Here is a 1,057-nt window from a genome sequence, read left to right as displayed (position 1 = left end):
GCATAGGCAAGTTTCGCGAACCACTAATGCTGGTAAATCATTTGGATTCACTGTATATTGATCTTGATTGACGGCAAAGTCAGGGTCACATTTTCTGCAGGACAATGTAGCTTCACTCTTGTCATATCTCTTTGTTTAGTCAATGATACTATTTGCATTCATATTATGAAATTCACGAGTTTCAATCTGTCTATTTGAAGCAATATCACATAAAGAGTTTTCAAATGCTGAAATACAATCGGTAACTGCCTAACAATTATCGCTAGATTTATAGTAACAGCAGGTCGTGTCGTCACAACGATGCCGTAGAAACCAGATTGTCTTGTTACCCCAACAGTTGAATCTTAAGCCAGATTCCTCTTCCCAGAATAATTTATTTCCACGACGATACCAATCTCGTAGCAATAAACTAAAATCACGTTTAGGATTCTTTCCAATCATAGCGGGGTAAGTATTCTCCCACTTATCACTTTTATCATGGTGACAATTGGAGCACAGGTGCCCTCTAGGGTGAGAGTCACACACCTCTTCAAGACATGAATTACATCCTTTAATTTGTACTGCATAGCCTCTATGTAATTTGCAGGGATTACATAATTTACACTTTTCACTATAGTCATCAATAATTGTACAATTCTCACATTGAGTCCAACTGCCAAGAGTGTACATGGACAATGGACATGTATAGAACATTTTTAGTTTCCGATGTCAACTCTCTCACAGCTAAAACGAAACTGATCGTCTTCGCTCGATAAATTCAAAGTGGAGGAAAGGAGAAAGGAGTAGCTCTGTGACGTTCCCTATTTTGAAGGAGGAGCCATCTACATTGAATCCATTGGCAATGTTTTCAAAAGTATATCCACAATAAGATTCTGTCTTGTTCCAATTAATATATAAATAAATTGACTATATGAATTTGAATCACAATTTAAAAGTTTCATACAATAATCAGATGGGGGAGAATCAGTTTTCATTATATTGTCAAGTGTTTCTTGATAGAATATCCTGCGTTTAAGAGATAACTCGAGAAAATCATCATCTAAAATCGAATGTTTTT

The sequence above is a fragment of the Artemia sp. Qi Xiang Cuo genome, chromosome 11 (genome assembly GCF_049724085.1).
Source record: "Artemia sp. Qi Xiang Cuo chromosome 11, ASM4972408v1, whole genome shotgun sequence".
In the NCBI taxonomy this organism is placed as follows: Eukaryota; Metazoa; Arthropoda; class Branchiopoda; order Anostraca; family Artemiidae; genus Artemia; species Artemia sp. Qi Xiang Cuo.
The sequence above is the reverse complement of the archived record's forward strand: the minus strand, read 5'-3'. Positions refer to the sequence as shown.